This window comes from Prionailurus bengalensis, chromosome D3 (assembly GCF_016509475.1).
Source record: "Prionailurus bengalensis isolate Pbe53 chromosome D3, Fcat_Pben_1.1_paternal_pri, whole genome shotgun sequence".
Taxonomy (NCBI): domain Eukaryota; kingdom Metazoa; phylum Chordata; class Mammalia; order Carnivora; family Felidae; genus Prionailurus; species Prionailurus bengalensis.
In genome coordinates this window covers 52,449,526-52,474,603 of record NC_057356.1, presented here as the reverse complement: position 1 = coordinate 52,474,603, position 25,078 = coordinate 52,449,526, and the positions used below count along the sequence as shown (strand labels likewise).

Below are 25,078 nucleotides of genomic sequence, written 5' to 3'. Positions count from 1 at the left end.
GGGCTAGTATGTTGGATGAGAAAAGCTTCATAAAGTAGCCATCTAATGAAGCCGTTGTATTATTATAGAGATGCACTAAATGTGAGAGCAAAAATGGGGGTTTTAGAAACATTAAATATTTGTGGTGCCCATTTGTGGGTGTGTATGGGCGTGTTTGTGTAAAGATTGCATTTTTAAAATTTTTGTGTATTGCATTAATTGTGTAACTATATATCACATATATGTGACTATATATGTATTATTTATATATATACATGGTGTGGTATGGTTACATACTATGTATATAATTCATATAATACTTAATTTTCCTTATGGTTCTATTAGCAAGCATATTTTTTCTGTCAGTTGGCAGATAAGGAGAAAATCAGAGAAAGAGTTACTTTATCCAAGGTTTATCTGCATACGTCATATCAAGAATGATGACATGAACTGCACTTGTCAGTAGGAATGAATAAAGAGCTAACCCTCAGGATAAATAAATGACTGAAACTACCAAGTGGAAGATGTGGCCAGTCACGACTATTCCTAATCACTTGAGGAAAATCTCTGACATTCTCTTGAACCTTAAGGGAGAAATTTAAAATAGCATGCCAGTGATTCTGTTGCAGGACCATGGTGTATCTGAGACCTACTATTTTATTAACAGTTATTATGACTCTCTGAACTGCCAGCTGTTGCAGTCTGAGGAAAAAATATTGCATTCGACAACTGATGACACATAGAAGAAGATGAAAAGGTGATTCACTGGAAGGCCAGAAAATGTGAAAGTGTTAAAAAACAACCACCGTGCTGATAGGGGTGCCACAAAGGGGCACCTGAGCCAACTAGAAGAGCTTCCAATCGTCAAACCTACACCTAGTTAAACAACAAGATAAGTAAAGTAGTACTGGATCACAACCAAAGTCTAAAATAAATATCCACGGTTCCATAATGATATAAATAAGTTAATGGCTATGCAAAAAAAAACGAGGAAGAAGATGCCGGCCTCTCATGAGAAGTATTTCAAATGATCTATGAAGACACTCTGTTCTCAAGAAAGTGGAGCAGAATGTTGCAGTCTTCAAAGATGGGTTGTACATAATGACTTCCTGCCAAAGACTACAGTATTCTTTTTTATTTTTTAAGTTAGTTTTCTTTATTTTTGAGAGGCAGACAGAGACAGAGCGTGTGTGGGGGAAGGGCAGAGAGAGAGGGAGACACGGAATCAGAAGCAGGGTACAGGCTCTGAGCTGTCAGCACAGACCCTGATGCGGGCCCGAACTCACGAACCCTGAGATCATGACCTGAGCTGAGGTCGGACGCTCAACCGACTGAGCCACCCAGGCGCCCCCCAAAGAGTACAGTATTGACAGGGGGATAAAGGAAAACATTACAGTGGGAAAACCTGACAAACATGACCCTTTCCAGGTGAACAAGGTCAACGTCAGCAGAGGCGAGTCATGGTCGTGGTAGGTATCCTTGATGTAATGATAACAAACGGCACTTTATCTCTGAGGTCGTTCTCACATAATCCTAGTCTAATCATGAGGAAAACGGACACGTTCCAATAGATGAGGATCCTACATAATATGTAAGTGTCGTCTTCAAAACCATCAAGGTCATCAAAAACGGGGTAAGTCTGAGGAACTGACCTTTTCAAAGGAAGCTCATGGAGACATGACCACTAAACACAGTGTGGTATCCTGTACAGGATCCTAGAACAGAAAAAGAACATTAGGGAAAACTAAGGAAATCTGAATAAAGTAATAGCTTTAGTTAATCATGATGTCTCAATATAATTTCATTTATTGTGACAAATACACTATTGTAAGATGTTCACAATTGGCGAAACTGTGTGTTGGGTGTATGGGAACTCTCTATACTATCTTTATAACTTTCTGAACATCTAAAAACTATTTTAAAATGTAAAGTGTATTACCGGGGCAGTTGGTCAGGCATCTGACTCTTGATTTCAGCTCATGATCTCACTGTGAGGGGATCTCACTGTGAGTTCGAGCCCCACTCTTCATTGTGGCATTCTGCTTGGCATTCTCCCTCTCTATGCCCCTCCCCTGCTTGAACTCTCTCTGTCTCTCTCAAAATAAATAAGTAAATAACCTTTAAAGTATATTATCCAAAAAAAACCATGAAAATGTCTGTGGTATGATAATAAAAAAACAGGACATGTAATTATATTGAGTATGACAACTGCCTAAAAATAAAAACAGGTATTAGAAAATAAAACATAGGAATACAACAAAATTTTTGTGATAGCTGTGCTTATGTGGTATGACTATGGTAATTTTCCCCCTGTATCTGTTTGTCAATTTTTAATGATATATATTGATGTCATAATAAAAAGAAAAGAAAGGCAAGATGTTTCATGGATCAAAGAACCAAGAAGTGCATGTTTTTTAGATGTAACGATGTATAGAGCAGTGTTCCTGGCAACGTTCCTTTGAAAAAAACGTACTTAAAGGAACACACAACACTGGAAAGATCATTATGATGAAAATCAAAGTAAGAATAAATCAAAGTGCAATTATATTTCCAGCTAATGCCTCTACTTAATAATTACCTCATAGAATAATTTTCCGTTTTTGTGATAGTTCCAGACTTACGTAAGAATTTACAGCATGAATTGTATCTATACAGAAAAGGTCTGTGAACGCATCCTGTATACAATATTGAGTGGTAGCTGCCGCAAGTTTCTGAAGCAAAACCATCATCTTTCTTTATATGTTAACATTATACAATCATAAATAGGTTCATTTTAAAGTAGATGTTGACATGCCTCATCTTCACTGTTTACACGCCTTCGCACACATGCAGGGCAGTTGTAAATGAGACTCAATAATAGTAACCTATATATTTATAAAGTCTTTTGATTGCTACATTAGTTCTGATAGTAGACTACATAAAATTTCTTAGAAATGATATATAAACAGTGTGGGAAAGAAATCTTGGAAGCCTGATATTCTTTACCATAGAGGTTCATTATAGGGAGAAACACTTCGTAACTACATAAAAGTATGTCACCTAAGTAATTTTACCTTATTTGAGAATGTGTACCTCAAATATTTATTTATGAATAAATATCAGAAAGTTAACATAAAGACAGCTAAGTGATTATCAGCAAGCACAATTAAAAAAATTTTTTTAAATAATTGATGACTAAGATACATGAACAGCTAACACATGAATTGACTCATATTTACATCTAGGACCGAGAACTACCAAATTCATCTTTATTAATTTCACACCTTTTACATATTGAATATCAAAGATATTTCAGCTCCAATTTTACTTCAAGCTTTAGAAACTCATATGTGTTTTTAAATTTTTTTTAACGTGTATTTATTTTTGAGACAGAGAGAGAGCATGAATGGGGGGAGGGTCAGAGAGAGAGGGAGACACAGCATCCGAAGCAGGCTCCAGGCTCCGAGCTGTCAGCACAGAGCCTGATGCAGGGCTCGAACTCGTGAACCACCAGATCATGACCTGAGCAGAAGTCGCACACTTAACCAACTGAGTCACCCAGGCGCCCCTCATGTGTGTTTTTAAATGAATGTGTGATTATCTCCATTAGAATCACTTCAACATAATTATTTTAAAGGTGATTTTTTTTTCCTGGCCAAATTCATTTCACCACCTAGTATATTGCCTTAATAATGTAATAATGAGCATCATCCTTGCTGCAATCAACAAGACAGTGTGGTGTGTTCTTTTTAATCAAAGATGTCACAAATGAGAAAATTAGATACTGAGTTCGAAAATGGATTGTTTTCATTATAAAGCTATTGTTGACACTAACTAGATTGTGTATGCACAGCTATATATCAAAGCATAGAAATCCACGTCACAACATTTGACGATAACTGGCTGACCTTCGGGTCTCTTTTCAGCTGTCCAACTCTGGCCTTTGTAGACTATGCTCCTGAACTCGCAGCATGCACCTGATTGCCAAAAAACTACATGTAATGAAAGCAGCTGCTGGGATGCCATAAACTGTTTCACCAGCCAGAGATGACAACCTCTTAGAGGCACTGAAAGCTTTAATGGAAACAATTCTGTTTACTTGCAGGAAGCAAGACTTCTTGCTTGAAGAGACTAATCAATCCTTTTATTTGATAGAAAATTTAATTGAAGACAACATCCAGAGGTAAAAATATGGTTCAGCTAGCCACTTCTTTTGCCATTCCGTCATATTAATTGGGATTGTCCTCGTATTTTCATTGTTGAATTCGCTTGACAGAATCACTAAATTACATTAAAGTTGTTTAAGCATGAATTTTGTGAGAGGCAATCTTTTTAAATTTGAGCAGTATGTAGGAAGCATGAAGCTGATATATTAGAAGGATAATTTCACAATTCTTTAACAATGCAATATAGCATCTACTCCCATCTACCAGTGAGGTATGACACTCACCTCATGCTCATATCGGTAATGTGGGTAATTTGTTTTCAAGCAAATATTTACTCTGAAGTTGACGTGGAATGTTTATTAATAATTTTCTACTATGTTTTCTTGTCTCCCATGAGAAGGGGTGGAGTGTTTTTACCTCTTTTGTATATGCCCAATTGTATAGTTAGCAGCATGGATCAGTCAATAGATTGCAGGGAAATGTTGTTTCAACAATGCAAAGAAAAAAACAGTATCGAGGAAAAAAAGCCCCTCCTTGTGTATTACACCATTCCATCACTTCATTAGGCACTGTTTCTAGAACCGTACACTGTCTCCGTGAATTCTCATAGTGTGGTTGCCATACCCTTAAACTCTACTTATGGACAATTGGACAATACTCCTTCTATTGAGTGTCTGACATGCAGGTGTGACGTGCTTTGTTAGTTGCCTTCTACGTACACAGGAAAGAAACTAGGGAGTCATCGAAGGGTCCTCTGTGCTCTTAATATCAAGTCCTGAATCACTTATCTCTGAAATATTTTTCAAACATGGCTTGCATTTGGTTTGTTTTACTTCAAAGCTGTGTTGTTTCGTGTACAGGCTATACCACCAGCCGTTACACTGTTATTCCGAAGTTCTCATTGTGATGAAGTGACCTACCTAAAACTAACATCTATATTTTAGCATCATTTTGAAGTGTTATACCTATTTCCAATATACTGGCTATAGGTATAATCTGAGCTTCCTAGCATAGTTTGCAATGACCTCCATCATCTGACTCCTTTTTACCTCTACCTCTGACCTCCATCCTAGAGCCCTCCCTATGAAGAATTTCACGTAGCATACATTCGCTTCCTGTTTGAATTCCTGGTTCCCTCCATGTTCTCTGATATGTTGAAAGGATCCCATATCCCTACTCTCAGCTTTAGGTATATACCTCCTCCCCTAAGGGCAGTATTCCTGAGAGCCTTGACCTTCACAAACTGCTTACTTTTCCTAGGCTATAATGCATTTGTTTTCTTCTATCATTGCCCTTATTATGGGTTGTGTACCTCACCCGCGAGTTTCTTAAAATGAGGACTACATCTTATTCAAGTTTGTAGTGCCAGTACTTAGCATGGCACCAGACACATACCAGTGCTCATTAAACGTTCATGGGTGGATAAATGCATTTCAGCTGTAGAATAATTTTTTGACCTATGCTTTTTGTCTAAATCTTTTTTTCAGGATGACCAGATAAACTGCTCTCAATTAATCATGAACTTTCTCCAAATTCATAAGCAAATTGTAGTCAGAAAAGTCCACTGTGGATGGCACTTATTTGAGAATAATGAAGTCAGAAAAAACTTGGCCAGAAAGAATGCCCAGACCCACCGCAGGGCTGCTGTGGCTGAAGGGCAGGCCTGAACTGCCTAGAGGCCTGAACCCCACTGCAGAAGAAACAGGTGTCTCTGCCACTCTGGTTCCCAAAAGGTCTGCTCTCCCCATCTCACTGTGTTCACAGTTATGTGACTGGTGAAATGCTAAATGACATGGAAAATCTTGGGCTCAAAGGGAGTTTAAGGGATGTCATTTTACTTTTCCAACCCTCACATTATATGAACACAAGTTAGAAGACCGAACGTGTTGAATGAGCTACGTTATATATTATCTGAAACACCCACAAAATGTACACCTGAAAATTTTTTTTCTGAGCCAATAAAAAATCAATCTGTCAACAGCCTACAACTGTTTTCTCTGGAACCTTGGGTGCTAGAAAGAACAAAGGCAGAAGTCTGAAAATCATGGAAAGTTTCTGCTGGCCGCTATTGTTGACTTTCAAGGGGACCCCAAAATCTCATTTCCTCCTCTTTTCAATCCCTTATTTACTATTATTCCATCCACAGTATTAGGAAGTGTTGATGTGGACAGGCATAGTCTTAAGAATGCATCTGGACCCCAAATGGGCATCATCTCTTTTAGAGTCCCAAAGTTTTAGGAATTTAGATGAGTGTGATTCACTCTCAGCAACTTCCCAAGCTGAGGAGAGTGATTTCAGCTCTTCTGTGAAATTCCAGCACAAGCTGTTTTCCAGGATGCAGGCATCTAGGGGACTCATTCATTCCTTCCTCAGATACTGAGGTACAATGGCACTGAGGCCGCTTTTGCTTGAGAATGGATCACTGGCTTCTCAGGCTCGGATGGTTGGTCTATACAATGACTATAGTGGCATTTAGAAAGAAATACTGTCTCTTTTCTGGGATTATGATTTTCAGGATGCTTTCAGAGAACACATTGTTTTCCTCCATATTTTATTGGTAAGTGCCAGTGGTCTTATAGGAAAGGGAGGTCACTTACACTCCCTGCTAGTCTAGCAAAAACACAGACTTCCACATGACTCAGGTTGTGTGTGTTTATGAGGAAAACTACACAACAGTAATGACTGATTTTGTCAGGATTGATCCTCTGCTCATAGATTGTTCTTATAGAAGGGGACTAAAACCATTGTAGGTGGTTGGACAAGGATATGAATCTGTGTGGTCAGAATTCTGTTCCTTTGGCCAAACAGTACTGTCTATTGTTACTAACATTGTATGTATTTACTGGATTCCTCAGTCCAGAGTCCTTATGCTTGCTTTAAAATGCATCAAAGTGGGGAAATACGGCAAACTAGCCAAAATAATATAGCTTCCGTGTATGAAAGTATACCTACACATGTCACATTTACACATGGAGCTCTCCTGGGAAGTTTAGGGTTTATAATAGAGCTGCTATCTAAATGCACCTTGCCACCACTCACACTCAAGTGCTTGTGAACTTAAATGGCAATTATTATCTGTGGACTGTAGTTGGTAATTAACCATATACAATCTTCTGGTACCTGTTTGGTTGTTGCCCTGAATTGTCACTTAAATACTTTGTTGATGTTTAATTTTTCATCTGTTTTTCTATATTATCTTTCTAACCAGAACAGGGCCAGAATTTTTTTTTTTTTTGATATCCCACACTGCCTGGCCCAATTCTGTGGAATTGGGGAAGAACACAATAAATATTTACCAATGGATCTCTTATATGGTGTGGACTGCTTCCAGACAGATTGAATCATGATGTGGCAGAAAATGTTATATCTCTCAGGGTGCCTTTAAGACTGCAACTCTGATTTCATCTTTCTCTTCAGTTTCTTTAATTTCCCAACAAGACAAGAGCCCTGAGATTTTTATGTGCATTGAAACATTGAAATATTATATACTAAACTAGTACCACTGACTATCTCTGGGTGGAGTCTTCATAGGTAGCTTTAAATGTTTGTTTTATACTTTTCTAACACTTCCCCAAATTATTATGCATCAATTTTGAAATGACAAAAGACATTTTAATTTTTAAATGAATAAGTGATCATCATGACTATTCTGGTTGTTTTACAAAGAAGAAGTCAACTTAGTCTCTGCCTTTAAGGGCTATTAGATTTATTGTTTTATTTAACTTTACACTTGTCTTTTCTGCAAGGGTCTTTTAAGGGTGGATACAGATTATGCTGTTTTAAGTGTGGATACAAAATTTTGTAGTGTTATATAATAGACCACTTGACCTTTCCTTTCTTTTTAAGTTTATTTTACTTATTTTGAGAGAAAGAGTACGAGTGGGGGAGGGACAAAGAATGAGGGAGAGAGAGAATCCCAAGCAGGCTCTGAGCTGTCAGCACAGAGCCAGATGTGGGGCTCGATCTCACGAACCATGAGACTATGACCTGAGCCGAAATCAAAAAGTGGCCACTTGACTGACAGAGCCACCCAGGTGCCCAGGCCTTTCTTGACATTAGCAAACTAATCAGACTTGCTTCGTTTGCTACCTCACTGAGAATATTTATAAAATTCTTTGAACTATTTTTATGAAGATTATATATAAACGCAAAATCATTATATAAAATCCCATTATCTATATAGTCATGATCTTGTTTTAGGTATATAAAAATATACATGTGACTGACTTAATAATTTTTATTCATTCCTGTCCCACAAAAATAAAATGGTTTCTGGGATAGTAAAGGGAACATAATCTTTATTTCTTCACAATCCTCTTTCTGTAAATCTTTGTGTAAGTTTTACAAATAATTAATTTAGAATGTTTCCTGAACTAGAAACCACCAAACACATGCAAAATGATGGCATCTCTAGCCTTGAGGAGCTTAGAGTCTTTTGCAGACAAGACATTTCCATGAAATATTTGGCCATATCTTCCTATATAGTTGTTGAATCAATACTTAAATGACATCAGTTTGAAGGAGCTTTAAATTACCACCCTGCCTGAGGTACTTACATCACTCTAGCTGTTTGAAAATCTTTTTTAGTCCTAGAAATAAATGCAGTAATTTTGGTTCAGGCAGTTGGGGAAAAAAGCACAGAAGTTCTACTATTAAACAAGTAATGATGACCTCAATAGCAGAATTTTGGGTTAAATACACATGAGCAAAACATGGAACAAATGCATAAAAGAATAAGGACATCAAATTAAGAGACACTGCATTATTATTTAAAAATAAAATTAAAGACACACAATTTCAAAGAATATGTCTTTAGCAAGATTCATTGGAATTGTGGATCTTGGAACTTTTAAACAAAAAGGAATGATGAGATTGATTGGCCCATTTGTTTTTTCTTTTGAGGAAAGTAAGGGTAAGGAAGTTCAAGGTCATTCAGGTCTCAATATCTTTGTACAATGTTCTTTATGAACAAATATATTACTCTTCTTTTGATTTACTTTTATTTTGTATATAAGACTATTTAACAAATAAATATATGCACCTAGTTTAAAACTCAAATGTCATTATAAGGCTTATAACAGACTCAGCAGTTTCTTTCTCACATCTGCCTGTCCACCGGATTTCTTGTGATTTTAATTACAGACTTATGTTAGTTCTTGATTTCTTCCAGTATCAACATAATTATGGACTTCCTACCCTCAAATTTGATTCCCCCCCCCCTTAGGCCACTTCCTCTACACACACATTGCCTTTCCCCCAACCTCCCTATATGGTTATATAGATTCAGTATAGATCAATATTCAGTTATTACATTATTCTGACTTTGTAAATACTGTTCACAATTAAGCCACATAAAAGGCACTAATTACATTTTCTTTCCTACAATGATCTATTTTTCCTAGAATTAATAGTGCTTGCCTGTGTTTGCTTGGTTTTCTTTGTGCCTGTTACTACTTTATCCCTCAACATCCACATAGAACTGTAAAACTTCCCCCAAAATATCAGGAAATACAAAAAGGTATCTTTTAATGTTTTTCTTAGAGATTATGACAGAGTGATTGCATTCATTGCCCCAATTTTTCACACTGCCCTATCTCCATGCCCTTTGATAGAAATCTTATATTGACTCTGGGCTTGGCCATATGATTTGTACTGGCCTCTAGGAAAGCAGCAAACTTGAGACAAGGAGCGGCTTGACAACGTGATGGTGCATTTCTGCTTGCTCGCATAAGATTATTCCTTGGTTAGTTTGCTGCTAAAATATGAGATAAATATAACGAAGAGCCAAGGTGTCCGCCAAGACCATTATAGCACAATCAGCCTCCAGCCAACCTACTAGCTGACCACATGGATGAGTAAGTCTAGCCAAGATCCGTCTGGCCTATCCCAGTTATGCAGAACTGCTCAGCTGCTCTGTAAACATGTCGGAAATGGCAAAAGATTTTTTTAAGCAACCAAGTTTTGGAATGGCTTTTACTCAATAATGATTAATCAATACACAGATATTATTTCGAGGGCCTTTAGCCTGGATTAGTGACATTTTAAGCCTGCTGCACAGCTGCCATCCTGGGATCCCCATTACCATCTTGGAAATTTGTGTTGCCAGTGTCTCTTACTCTGGAGACCCTTTTCCCTGGGTCCCATATGTTTTGCGTTATTCCCTCCCTCATTTCATACAGCACATGTTCTAGCAGCATTTTAAGAAAGGGTAATAGATGGTTACAAATTTTTTAGGGCCTAACAAATCTGAAAATACTGTTTTCTGTCCTTTAGAATTAATTCGTAGTTTGATCAAACAAAAATATACCTTCAAATCATTATTCCTCAGAATGTCGAATATATTTTTCTCCTAACTTCTAATGTTGTTATTTAAAAAAAAAAAGTTTTTTACCCTTTTTAAAGCTTTTCAGCTCTTATTTTAATTTCAAAATTCAGACATTTCATGGATGCTTTGCTATAATTTTTATTGCATTTGGTCTGCTTTGGTATGAGGTTTATTTTATTTATTGTTTAAAGCACTTAATGGATTACCACTATCTGGAAATTGATAATATTCAGATCTACTTATTTTTTTTTAAATATATATTATTTCTTTAATCATTTTTCTTTCTGTATCTCCTCCTGTTGAAACCTACAGTTTCAGGATATCAACTCTTCCGAATTAAGCATTTATTTTCCCCCAATTTTCCATCTTTTTATTTATTTTACTTTATTTCCTGGGGATTTTTCAAATTCTACTTCAACATCTCCAATAGATTTGAAAATATTTCTGCCCTATGGTACTTAATTTCTAAGAGCTCTTTCTCATTCTCTGAATGTTTCTTTTAAAAAGCACTCTGTTCTAAATGAATGTATATCTTCTTTTATGTCTCTAAAGACATTAAAGTTTAATGTATATATTTTTTAATCCTCTTCCTTCCGTTGTCTTTTTTCTCTTGAGTCCCTTGTTTTCTGTTTCTTTTCTTAGGCTTCTGTGCTCCCAGTTGGAGGCACTGTTTGATGATCTTTGAAGGTTAATTTATATTTAGATTGACACACTAAAAGCAGATAGAAAACTAAATACTTGAGTAGATCTTGCTGATGTGAGGCTTCCAGAAAAGTGACGGGGCCGTGACCCGGAACAAAGCTGTCAGTACCTGTGTGCATTTGCGCTCGGGTTGGTTATTTCTCCCAGAGAAAACTCTTTCAATTGTATGACTGGAAATTACACATCTGCTGTGTTGCTAAGCAAAACGAGGGGTTGGGGTTTCAGGATTTAGTGCTAAGAAACTTGTAGTTGATTCATTTGCAGGGTAGACCCCCCTCTTTCCCTAGCTCCCCTCACCACCACTTCCATCTCTGGCTCATGTTGGAGAATCCATAGTTTTTCCTTCATACAACATTTTCACATAGGAAAACTTTTGCCTTTTGCCACACAGGCAAGGGGTAATTTTGTAAATGAAGGGACTCAAGAAGAGGATGTGGGGTTTTAACTGCACCTGATAGTGATGGGCAATCAGGTATCTTGGTTTTCTTTTGTCCTGCTCTTCAAAGCTTCCCTCGTGCCTTCATCCCCCAGACTTTCCCTGGTTCCAGGCAAGAAATTCCACTGCCTTGCACGGGTCTCCCTCTTCTTCGTTTCTTCTGACTTGCTAGTTCGCTGCCATTTCTGTATCTCTGCTTTTCAACTTGCAAAATATGAAAGACATCTCCCATCTCCCATTATGTTTTCCCCTTTCTTTGTCCCGCTGGGTCTATATGAGTATTTTAAAATTTTTACTATCATTTTTATAGAATTTGGGAAAGGGGCTTATGTTTTCTAGATGCTGTATTTAATTTATTAAAACCCTGAGTACGTGACTTTAAACTTCAAAATATACATAAAGATTCACATAATGATAAAATAACCCTCTATTACTGTAGCTAAACAAAGAAGACCTTAGGAATAGCAATAATTATTAATTTTAAACTATAGAAAAATACTAAATATTATGTAAAATGATGTGTTTTGTGAGTCATAGGAACTTTAAAATGAGGTAAATATTTCATGTGTCCCTGAAAATACACATATTTTTAAGATGGATTAATTCCAGGAAAACAAATGTAGTAAAAGCTTACCTGTTAAACAAGGTCAAACTTTCCCACTATGAAATAAACGTTAGTTTGGCTTACATGTATATTTTCTAACAAATTTGGGAGCAGTGACCATTCTAACCAACTATTATCTCTGTAAATAATGTTTTCTCAGAAGCTAAGTTAATGAGGTAAGTCTTGGTCATCTGCTCATTAAAGTTCTAAAAATAGAGCAAGTGATAAATGTGGTGTCAGAATTTCCAGGCCAGGGGGAAACCTGTAAGACTAACAGTGATCAATGCCAAACTCCAGCATCATGACACTGCATATTCATTTAACAAACCTCTTATCTGTTAATTACTATACTTCCCTGGATTGAGATGATTACACTTTCTGTGAAAAACCTATGACTTTTGGACTTTGTGTGTGTGTGTGAGCATTTGTCATTTGCTGAATTTTATAGGTGATCTGATGTGGATTCCATTTTCCAAAACTATGAAGAGACACCATTATAATTTCACAGATAAAGGGAATAAACTTCTCGGTAAAAATTTACAACGAAGGAAGATCTAAGAGACACAATTTTGGGGGAAGAATTCAGTGTAGTAACCTTCCTGCCAGTGGACTTTGTTCTGTTGTGCTATTATGAGATCTATTCACTTATTAAAAATGTATGCTCTACAACCCATCTCCTCTGAATTCCATGTTCACTGAACAGCTAAGGGTTGTGAAGTTAGCATAGCAATCAGGCAGTCCAGGCTTGAACACCTACTCTGTATCAGGTATAATGACCTTGAGAGAGTTAATCACTCTGACATTATATACTCACCTGTTAAATGGGAACAATGCCGTTTGCCTCTAAAGAATGGAATCTGCGCATAGGACTGGTTAGGATGTATGCGTAAGCACAATGTCCCGTGCCAGGCACGCGTCAGCTGATCAGTCAATGCTGGCTTCTTCCCACAGTCAAAAATATACGCATAAAAAATATACAAAGCTTGTAACAATAAAAACTAGATAAATGAAACTGAACTAAATTATAAATTCACATAATTTAGGGTGTAATAAATTCAGTTCTTGAGTCCATTTTTCTCCCGGAGAGTAGGCAGATTTCTTTTCTTTTTTTCTTTTTTTTTCTTTTAAATGTATTAGTATTTGAATCAGTTGTTCTCACCAGTTAGCAGAGGGTTTGGGTATGTGTCAGAATCAGCTGGGAAATGTTTTCAAACTTGATGCTGCATTCTTAGCGATTCTGATGTATCAACATCTCCTGTCAAAAATTCACTGTTTTAGGAGAAGGAAACAATCAACAAAACTGAAAGGCAACCAATGGAATGGGAAAAGATATTTGCAAATGACATATCAGACAAAGGGCTAGTATCCAAAATCTATAAAGAGCTCACCAAACTTCACACCCGAAAAACAAATAACCCAGTGAAGAAATGGGCAGAAAACATGAATAGACACTTCTCTAAAGAAGACATCCAGATGGCCAACAGGCACATGAAAAGATGCTCAACGTCGCTCCTCATCAGGGAAATACAAATCAACACCACACTCAGATATCACCTCACGCCAGTCAGAGGCGCCAAAATGAACAAATCAGGAGACTATAGATGCTGGAGAGGATGTGGAGAAACGGCAACCCTCTTGCACTGTTGGTGGGAATGCAAACTGGTGCAGCTGCTCTGGAAAACAGTGTGGAGATTCCTCAGAAAATTAAAAATAGACCTACCCTATGACCCAGCAGTAGCACTGCTAGGAATTTACCCAAGGGATACAGGAGTACTGATGCATAGGGGCACTTGTACCCCAATGTTTATAGCAACACTCTCAACAATAGCCAAATTATGGAAAGAGCCTAAATGTCCATCAACTGATGAATGGATAAAGAAATTGTGGTTTATGTACACAATGGAGTACTACATGGCAATGAGAAAGAATGAAACATGGCCCTTTGTAGCAACGTGGATGGAACTGGAGAGTGTGATGCTAAGTGAAATAAGCCATACAGAGAAAGACAGATACCATATGTTTTCACTCTTATGTGGATCCTGAGAAACTTAACAGAAACCCATGGGGGAGGGGAAGGAAAAAAAAAAAGAGGTTAGAGTGGGAGAGAGCCAAAGCATAAGAGACTGTTAAAAACTGAGAACAAACTGAGGGTTGATGGGGGGTGGGAGGAAGGGGAGGGTGGGTGATGGGTATTGAGGAGGGCACCTTTTGGGATGAGCACTGGGTGTTGTATGGAAACCAATTCGACAATAAATTTCATATATTGAAAAAAAAATCACTGTTTTAGGCCTATGTAACCCAATCCTTATTAAGATCTTCTGAAATCACATGTCAGAAATGTGAATTACTATGGAACCATACTTGCTTTCAATTATGTTTGGATAAATGACAAAGTCCCTTCCACTAATTTCATGGTTTATGATGGTATGTAGTTTCTTAATCTAAGTACTCAGGTATTCATTGTGTGTACCCCAGGGCCATGGAAACTGCAAATCCTGAATAGATGTAAAAGGGCAGAAAAAAAAATCTAAAACGTTCCTTTAAAACTTGACATGGCATGGAGCGCCTGGGTGGCTCAGTCGGTTAAGCGTCCGACTTCGGCTCAGGTCATGATCTCGCACTCCGTGAGTTCGAGCCCCGCGTTGGGCTCTGGGCTGATGGCTCAGAGCCTGGAGCCTGTTTCGGATTCTGTGTCTCCCTCTCTCTCTGACCCTCCCGACTTCATGCTCTGTCTCTCTCTGTCTCAAAAATAAATAAATGTTAAAAAAAAAACTAAAAAAAAACTTGACATGGCAGCAAATGAAAAATCCTATCTGTTTACAATATTCAGATAGTGTCATAATGTTAAAATTAATTCACTCCATTTTACCAATTTGTAAATCACAGAATTTCTAAGTTAAAGACCATTTATTTTTACTACTGCTGCTGCTACTACGAGTAGCAGTTGTGCTAGTGGAAAATACTTATTGAGTTATTACTATGTGCAAACTCCTGTGTTAAACAACTTTTCCTGCATAATTGCATCGAATCCTTCCAACAGGGGAATAGTTCCTCTTGAGAGGAATCCAAGGTAGCATTTACGGCTCCTGACCTCATTGAACTATAAAGAATATAGGTAGAATTCCTACTCCATGGAAAAATCTTTTAAATTAGGACAATTTTATGTCTCAGTTTCCAGGCTAATATTTTTACTTTTTCTGAAATTATGAGATTGTGATTTCCCTTTCTACTCTGGTAATTGCCTTCTTACAGTCTTCCAGTTTCTCTATTTTTCTCTTCTAGATGCTAAGTGCAACTGCACCTGACCCCCCTGTATTCGGTGTACAATAGCCAAGGATTATGCCGTCCCTTGTGTTGGATTTAGCTCTAGTCTTCAATCAAATGCCAATTTAGCTCTTTTGGCCTTGGTGCCACATTCCTATCACATCACCCATATTATACTTCTTCATCTTATGCTATGCTGAAAATTACTGGTGAAAATACATATAGATATGTATTTGTAATATCCATATCTCAAATCTACATACAGTTAATTACCATTTATATAAACTTGTAGAAATGATGAGTATGATATAAAATTAATAAATCTTAAAAAAACGTTTTATATTTTCTTTGAAGAATGTGACACAGAAGCTCAGATTCTCACTCATTCCATCCTTGAATTCTTCTTGACTTCATTCAACTGTGAGTAATTTACAAGTTGGTTGAAGTGCAACTAGAAACATACCAAAATAAATAAGCACAGCCAAGGAAAGTTGAAAAACGGCACTCTATTTAACTCTACTAATATGGGTAAAATGAAATGCCATTCTAATAAAATTCTTTTAACTTTTTAAAAAATTCCAACATGCCCAAGTACCATGACAGGAAGTCATAGTGTACATTCTTGTAGCGAGTTTATGCATATAAGTAATAGATGTTGGTGAAGAGTCATTTGCATGGCTATGTGGAAGCTAAAGGACACAGAAACTGTTGAAAAACAACAAAAGCTGATGATCGCCAGAAGAGAGATGGGTGGGGGATGAGTGAAATAGGTGATGGGGATTAAGAAATGCACTCAGTCGGTTAAGCATCCGGCTTTTGAGTTTGGCTTAGATCACAATCTCACGGTTGGTGAGTTCAAGCCCCACATCGGACTGTCTGCTGTCAGTGCAGAGCCCAATTTGGATCCTCTGTCCCCCTCTATGTCCGCCTTTCCCCCACTTTCACTCCCTCTCTCAAAAATAAATATTAAAAAAAAAAGGTGCACTTGTGATCAGCACTGGGTGATGTATGGAAGTGTTAAATCACTATATTGTACACCAGAAAATAATATTACACTGTATGTTAACTAATGAATTTAAATAAAAACTTTAAAAAATAAAATAAAAACAGTGCTTCCAAAGCCTCAGTAACTTGCATCATTTTAATCTTTTTATCATTTTCCCAGGTTATTATAAAGGAAGATGAAGACTCACATATGAGTTTCCTTTTTTAGAAATGGCCAAATAACTACAAAGAAAGTGTTCTATAAAAGACTTATTTTTGGCTTATAAAATTATGTACTTTGGACAGAACTGGACATTTAGACTTGGTCTCTGACCCCTCTATTGCTCAGGAAAAAAAAAAAGAGAATTTTTAAAAAGAAAAGACGAATTTAGGTTTTTTTCTATTTACCCAAATATTGTATTAGTTGGATGAAAGTGTATTTATATCTTAGATGATGCTTTTTTCCCCTATTAGATTAATTTTTCTGAAAGGATCTCTGCTTTTACAGTCTTCCTTTCAAAATTATGTATGAACTTCAAAAAAAGGCCTTTTCAGCATACCTCTTTCTGCTCTGTATAACACTGCATTTCATCCATTATTCCCTGGTTTATCCTGGCTATATCAAAGGGATGTTATCTTATGAATTCTTTTATATATATAATATTTACTAAGTGTTATTATAACTTTGACACTGTCAAAAATATTCTTATATGGAAACTAAAGTGCAAACTGGTGGAAAAATATCTGAGAGTTGACCAAAACCCATCATTTTTCTTTATTATATATTTGTTTTTCTGGATTGTCTGACTTTATCACTTTGTATTTACCTATTAAAGTATTTGTCTATTGTATATAGGTAAGATGAGAATCAATTCTTTAGACATTAGGAACTTCTGAAATATTTTCTGTCAGTTGTATCCATGGCATTTATTTATATAATTGGAGATAAGAGATCACAAGTAGTAATTTAGAAGTTAATGCACAAGGAGGTGGGAGACAGAAGGTGCCCAACACAGAATGTTGAAGTCCAACCCTTGGCACCCATTATTTTCCTCTTTGCCATATTACCTTTGCCCTAGTCTCTCTGTGTTTGGTAAGTTAGTTTCTTCTACTTGTCCCTATTGGCTAGTGATTCAAAGAGGGATTTGTTGGAAGAAGTGATTTCTTTCAGGACGTTATTTTAGTATGCCTAAAAGAAGAGAAAAATAAAAGTGATGTTTTTCCCTTAGTACTCTCCATCTCATCTCACTTGGAGCTGTCAGGGACACATTATGGTAGCTTCTGAAAGTGTTTAAACACTTACCACCAGCACTCTTTCTTCATTCCCTAATTTATTTACTTGTGCAATAAATATTAACTGAACATGCTTACTTTGTGCCAGTAAACTCTGAAGACAGATAAATACAGTCAGTTTTTACCCTCAAGAAATTTGTACATTTATGGTGACAATAAGCATCAGTACTTAGCCCTTCATTGGAAAACTAGGGATGATTTCTCGGAGAGATAACGCCTGAATTTACTCTTCTGTGTCAAACAACTGATGGTTAGACAAAAGAATAGGCCAAAAATTTCAAGACTGGAAAGCAACATAAACTAAGGGCCTAAAATCTAAAACAATTTGGTATATTTCAAAAACGTCAAGTCTTATAATGCTGTTGTATCACAAAGTGTCAGCCAGAGAATGACAGATGATGAGGTTAGCTAGCCCCGTAGCCAATAGTCATGAAATGGAGAACTTTGTGTGCCATCTTAAGAATTTTAGAATGTATCCACAGAGATAAAAATCACTCGTTTGTTTTTTTTTTATCTAGGGAAGATAATTTGTCAATTTGGCATTCAAGACTGTCAATGTAATCTGTTATGTGGAGGATGGATTTTAGAGAAAGTGGAATTTCGGAAAAGAGAACATTTGGTGTGCCTCACTAATAATCTAGCATGAGTTTGTTGAGACTGGATTGTGCCAATTTTATCCTTCTTTAAGCTAAATTTACTGAGCATTTTCTTTATACCAGGCCATATCTGAAATCCTGGGAACACAGAGTTAAGCAAAACTGGACATAATTCCTATCCTCATGAGATTTACAGCATAGTAAGGAAAACAGATTTTAACAAAGTAATCACATAGATCAGGAATTGGCAAACAATAGCTCCCATGTCAAATCTGGCCTTCAGCTTTGTTATGGGTTGAATTATGTCCCCCCAAAAAGGTATGTTAAATTCCAACCCCTGCCCCACCATACATCAGAATGTGACTTTGTTTGGAAATAGGGGGTGATCATGAGGTGTTAAAATGTTAAATGAGGTCATTTAATATGACTGGTGCCCTTATAAAAAAGGGAAATTTGAACCTAGACCTTCAGAGAAGGAAAGTAAGGTGAAGATACCCAGGTAAGAGTGGCTTTGTGTCTGGAGTGATGGATCTACAAGCTGAAGAAGGCTGAGGATTCTTGGCCAACTCCAGAAGCCAGAGCAAATAAAGGAGTTATTCTCCCCTAGAGGTGCTAAAGAGAGCATGGTTCTCCTGCCACCTTGATTTAAAACTTCTAGCCTTCAGAAATGCGAGACAGTAAACTTCTATTGTTTTTAAGACAATTTTTGGCACTTTGTTTTGGAAACTAATACGCATCTGGTTTTGTAAATATAGTTTTACTAAAAAACAGCCACATCCTTTTTTTTAAGTCAATGGAAGAATTAAATTTTTGTGACAATGGCTATTTTGCCAAGAAAGCCCAAAATATTTACTAAATGACTTTTTTACAGAAAATGTTGGCTATTCCCTGGCACAAATTAATGTAAAATTACAACTGAAACACTACAGAGATAAATGTGTCTATAAGAATGTGCAACAAGGGAAGGGAGAATGGGAACATTAAGCGAGAGAAATTCTCAGAAAGATTCAAGCCCTTATTGAGTGTTAATCAGATGAAGGTGGTGGGGGAAACATTCCAAGCATAGGGAGCAACCTATGTATCTTTGAGATAATCACTCTAAAGGAAAGCTTTTGAAACAAAGGCTTGCATGGGATTATTTTACAGAAAAGTTATCCAAGGGAACAGAAGTTAGAGACTGGAAGAATGAAACCAAAAAGGAAGGAAATTCAAATCCTGTTGGTCTCACTGGAGGCAACTCATATGAGATATTTCAGAATTTTTAGAATTTTCTCTTTGCGTATCCAAACACTGGCATCGGAGGGGCTTTGGGTAAGAAGTGAGAGATACCTACATGTTTGTATCAGGTCGAGACCAACAGTAGGTACAATCAGATACACCTGTAGGAAGCTGTTCAAAGCATGTATTGACCTGGTCACTACTGCGGATGCTATGAGGAGGGAAGTGGAGCTGAAATGGTGCCTGCTGCAAAATATCCAAGGCAAAGTATGTACAGTCTGAGGCAACATGGTACCATTGAAGTCTAGTGAAAAGGTTTGGTAAGGCTATCGTATAGAAAGTGAGGTGGAGAGCAGCATCAAATGTGACTAGAGGCAAAATGAACCTGGAGAGTTAGGTAGATGCCAGACAAAATAATTTTTTGTTCATCATATCGATAACTTTGTTCTTTTAAAAAATTTTTTTTTCAACGTTTATTTATTTTTGGGACAGAGAGAGGCAGAGCATGAATGGGGGAGGGGCAGAGAGAGAGGGAGACACAGAATCGGAAACTAGCTCCAGGCTCTGAGCCATCAGCCCAGAGCCTGACGCGGGGCTCGAACTCCCGGACCGCGAGATCATGACCTGGCTGAAGTCGGACGCTTAACCGACTGCGCCACCCAGGCGCCCCTTTTGTTCTTTACCTAAATCCAATATCAAGCCATTGAAGGATGGTAACTAAGAGAAAAAAGCTGACCAGGGTTGCATTTTGTGGAGTCAGCATCAGTTTCAAAGACCTCTGGCTCTAGGTAACCCTGGCTGTAAGTAGTCTGCTGTGGAGGATGGATTGGAAAAGTGAAAGAGTAAAATATGAAGGAAACCTTTTAAGAACTTATCAACATGGTCTGGTTGACAAAGGATGATAGTGGCAGAGATGGAGGTGGAGAGAAATAGACATATTTAAGATATTTAGTGTTTAGTGGAAAAATTATAGCATTTGATGGTAGATTAGGTTTTGGGGAAGTTGTGGTGATTAAAGAAGGAGGTGTCAAGAATGGTAAACAAGCATCCATCTTGTAGAAATTGATGAATGTTGGTGCCAGTCATTGACAAGGAGACCACAGGAAGAATCAGGTTTGATATAGAAGCTTGAGATACTTTTAAGACATCTAAATCACTATGTCAACTAAGCTGGTGAACATATAAATCTAGTTCTCAGAATAGAATTGGCTGGAAAGAGAAATTTGGAAGCTATCTGCATAAAGAATGTGATTAAAGCCATGTTTGGGGGCTGAAATTTATTGGAGAGTATAGATGAGAAAAGAAGAAGGGTTAGGGCAATTTGTGAGAAATGCTGATATTGATGATCAGATAGAGAAGGATACATTTACAAAATAAACAAAATCGCAGACAGAAAAAAGAGCAGATACAGAACACAGATCTAAGCAATATCTGTGAGATATAAACAGTAGCCCTGGAAATTTATTAGCATTAGAAATGAGTTCAAGAGAAACCAGAAGAATGACAGCTTACGTTCTAGTTTGCATGGGTGGATGGATAATGGCTGAGCTGGAAAAAGGCTGGAGTGAGTCTTAAGCACTTGGAATTTGAGGTGACTGGGAGACATTTAAGTGCACACATTTGAAAATGCTATCATTAAGATTCGTTTTTAGATACATAACACACTGTGCCACGTATTGTTGAAAACATTCTATTTGTATTAATTAAATATAAGAAACAGATACTACCATTGCCTTCATCTTATACATGAGGAAAGAGAGGCGCAGAGATGTTCAGTAATGTGTTTAGAATCACACAGCAGCTAAGTAGTAGAGCCAGATTTTAAACTTAGGAAATCTGGTTGAAGAACATTATCTCTTAACCACTATGTTAAATTGCTTTTACTATATAAATCTAAAGATAAATTAGAGATATGATCTGGATATATAAATTTAGCAGTAGCCAATACAGGTTGGAGTTAAAATCCTGAAAGAAGAAAAGAAAGCATGAATACAATAATAATAATAGATGATAAAAGAACCCTGGAAGAAAAAGCAATTTATGGAAATGGCAGAATGTATTTTTATTTTATTTATTTAAAAAAATTTTTTAAACGTTTATTTATTATTGAAAGACAGAGAGAGTCAGAGCGTGAGCAGGGGAGGAGCAGAGGGAGAGGGAGACACAGAATCTGAAGCAGGCTCCAGGCTCTGAGCTGTCAGCACAGAGGCGGGTGCGGGGCTCGAACTCACAAGCTGCGAGATCATGACCTGAGCTGAAGTTGGACGCTTCACTGACTGAGCCACCCAGGCGCCCCCAGAATGTATTTTTAGAAAAAGAGACAGAATAAGAATTATTGGAGGAGTCCAAGGAAAACAAAAGAGTAGAGAATTATAGAAGCCAAAGATTTAAACAACGCTTAGAGGGTAGTGACCACATAGAATATACAGTTAGCAAGGTCTCTAACAGATTTAAGTATGTTATATTTTCATGGAGTGTAGGAATCAAAGCATCCCTAGTGGCCTCAAAATGTGCTGCTTTGGTTGTGTGGTAGTAGTAAAAGTGAGTTACTGGAATTCATAGAGTGGAAATGAAGTGAGAAGGTAGAAATAATAAATAAATGTGATTGCTTCTTTTAGTTATTTGTATGAAGGCAAAAAAAAGGATGTTCAGGAGAATAGAGAGGGCACATGATTTTTTAAAATATAATTTATTGTCTAATTGGTTTCCATATAATACCCAGTGCTCATCCCAAAAAAGAAGGCACATGATTAAGAGAGGTTTTCTTTGAAGGTGAAATAGAGATTTGGATATGTATATAGGTTGCAAAATGAACAGCTGGAGAGTGATAGGATTGATGGAAAAAAGCTCTGGAAATAAACAAAAGATGGGAGGTCATGATGTCAGAGGCAGTAATGAATGAACCATGCTATTATGAGGCAGGTTGCATTGTTCTCTTACATTGTCAACTAGGAGTGGGGTAGAGATGATGAGAAGATGAATTTTTCTTAAGTTAAAAAGGAAGAAAATCAGAGAGATTATAATTTTTACATTGTTTGCTATAAGTGAAATGGGTGAAGATTGAAATAACTTTCAAGAGGAGAATTTCTGGAATACATGAAAAAAAAATGACAAAGTAAGATAAATAAGAATAAGGAAAATGACTAAATGGACTGGCTAAAATTATAGTTGAAACACTCTGCAATTTTACTTGGTGCTAATCTATATATCAGTTCAGGTTTAATCTGTATACTAGCATTCAATAACCCCGGGACAGTTAATGAAAACAACAACAACAAAAAATGGGATTGTGTTGTTGATCCAAAGGACCCAAGGGTGGAGTTTTGCTGACTAGGTGCAAATAAAACATAAAGCTGTAGGAAAATGCAAGGTATTATTGCAAGTATTGTTTGGATGCTCAATCACAGATTCTAATACAGAGAAGACAGAAAGAAAACCCAGTGACTATATTGGACTTGGATAAAAACCAGGCAAGCTAGAGCCTGAAAATTTCTGATTTGTGCACGGGTTTATTGAGGGTAACATAGCTGTGCAACTGAAGGTATAGTGAAACAATGGCATATTAGAGTTCAAGATTTCTGCAATGTGTTAGTTCTGGTCGTTGGCAAGGTAAAAGACTTAGTCATGAGGGTTGCTAAAGACTGTAGATGATTATTAAGCTAAAAAGATCCAGGCCTTGAAATTTAAGGTTATGATGATGTTTGGAAGCTCCTGTTCTACAGGAGATGACCGTAAGACATCTACCATAAATTTGAATGAGATTGCCTTAACTCCAGTCATATGAGAATACTGCTCTGAGAATACCTTTACATCTTTTATAAGAGTCCTTACAAGGAATAGGGAAAGCAAAGAGTTTAATTCTTAAACATGGAGCTGGATTATACTTAAGTACCCAGTATGCTGGGGTGACCAAGAGAACTGTCTAGCCAGATAATCAGCAGGTTACTCAAATTGGTCGGGGTTAAAAATAAAATCTGATGAGGATTAAAGTCTGTAAAGCCATCAAAAATGGTAATCTCATTTTAAAATAACTTATGTAGAGGCGCCTGGGTGACTCAGTCAGTTAAGCATCTGACTTCGGCTCAGGTCATGATCTCACAGTTTTGGGTTCAAGTGCCGCATCAGGCTCTGTGCTGACATTCAGAGCCTGGAGCCTGCTTCAGATTCTGTGTCTCCCTCTCTCTCTGCCCCTCCCTGGCTTACACTCTGTCTCTCAAAAATAAATAAATGTTAAGAAAAATTTAAAAAATAAAAATAAAAAATAAAATAACTTATGTAGGTGTTTCATCTAAAGGTAAAAAGTTAATATGACATACAAGCATCTAACTCTGCAAAAACATGCATTTCACATATACCTTGATTTAAACCACAGCTTTGAAGCTTTATAGCTGCTTGACCTTTAGCAAATTAATTAACCTTGGGGATTCCAAGTTCTTCAATTGTTGAATTAGAATAATAATAACTACCCCAGAGTAGTTATCAATATAAAAAATAGTACATCTATCACATACAATATACTTTACATACTTACTTATTCAATACATTTCTATCACATACAACATACTTAACATACTTACTTATTCAATACATGTGTTTAAAATTAAAAATAATAGTACAAATAACACCATATATTTCTTTTTTTTTTTAATTTTAGAGAAAGAGAGAGTGTGAGAGAGAGCACATGAACAGGGGAGGGCGAAAGAAAGAGAGAGAGAGAGAATCTCAAGCAGGTTCCACGCTCAGAGCCCAACACTGGGCTCAATCCCACAACCATGGGATCATGACCTGTGCTGAAATCAAGAGTCAGATGTCCAACTGACTGAGCCACCCAGGCACCCCAATGCTAGGATATTTCTTAAAACATAGTACTTGTAATAGGTGTATCTATTCCTCTCAGTTGCCAGGTTAAGATTTATTAACTTACCAAATTCTGTCCATAAATTTTAGATAGTTAGACTTCCTAAACCATTACATTTCCAGGAGTCCTTTAAGTTTTCAAAAATATTGTAACAATATTTTTTGAAATATGCTAACATGATGATAAAATGAGTGGGGATAATATAAGGAGGAAATGTTTGTAAGCCTCCTTACATGGTGGGATTGGGGAGGATGGGGTCTGGGAAGGGTGCTCTAGTGATTGTGATCAAATAGTGCTCTTCAAAATAGTTATTTCCCCAGTCTACTTCCTTCAGTCCCCTCTGGACCAGGAACCAAGCCTGGAACCTGTATTGGGATGCAGTGCAGAAATCTGCCTCCAGATTTTCATCTTTCTTCCAAAACTCTCCTTCCAGGACCCTGGTCATCGTCTTTCAGCTCTCAATTTCAAAAGGATTTAGCCTGTTCTTCAACAATTTCTTCTTAAACAACTGTTTTTGATTGCCCATTACAAATGGTTCCTTTTTGGAAACTCACAAATACTTATTTTTCTTCCTTGAGTTTAGCTCTTTCAAAACCCAGACATTACAAACACAAATGCTTATTCAGCTTCTTGGAAAAGAGAGGAATGGTACTCCCGACTTTAATTTTCCCCTG

At 37.0% G+C, this 25,078-nt stretch overlaps 1 pseudogene; it reads right to left on the bottom strand.

The window, feature by feature from the left end:
* Positions 1–24,849, bottom strand: part of LOC122469998 — a 95,863-nt pseudogene extending 71,014 nt beyond the window's left edge.
* Between the last annotated feature and the right edge of the window lie 229 nt (positions 24,850–25,078).